The sequence below is a fragment of the Epinephelus moara genome, chromosome 20 (assembly GCF_006386435.1).
Source record: "Epinephelus moara isolate mb chromosome 20, YSFRI_EMoa_1.0, whole genome shotgun sequence".
NCBI lineage: Eukaryota > Metazoa > Chordata > Actinopteri > Perciformes > Serranidae > Epinephelus > Epinephelus moara.
Window position 1 is genome coordinate 1,470,212 of NC_065525.1, and position 289 is coordinate 1,470,500.

Here is a 289-nt window from a genome sequence, read left to right on the forward strand (position 1 = left end):
GTGTAACTTACCTCATCTTGAAGACTTGATTTTCTGATGCAAAAATGGCAAAATGTAACACCTGAAGACTGAAGTCTCTTGTGAAGTTTCTGTGAGGAGCCCAGAGTATATATACAGTCCTGACCAGCTATTTAAACAGTGATTGGTCCTTTCCCCCAGGGAAAGTGGTCCTTTGGATAAAGGACCAATTGCTAACTCCTGTTGGTACAATAATGCAAATGTTCTCAAAAAGCTACATTCACAATCGGGGTAAATGGGTTGGTTTTATGTGGGATGATTCTGGTGAGGA

General features: G+C 40.8%; 1 protein-coding gene across 1 annotated transcript in view; it reads right to left on the minus strand.

The window, feature by feature from the left end:
- Window positions 1-289, minus strand: part of LOC126408049 (cytosolic carboxypeptidase 4) — a 663,851-nt gene that overhangs the window by 178,030 nt on the left and 485,532 nt on the right. The window lies entirely within an intron of this gene.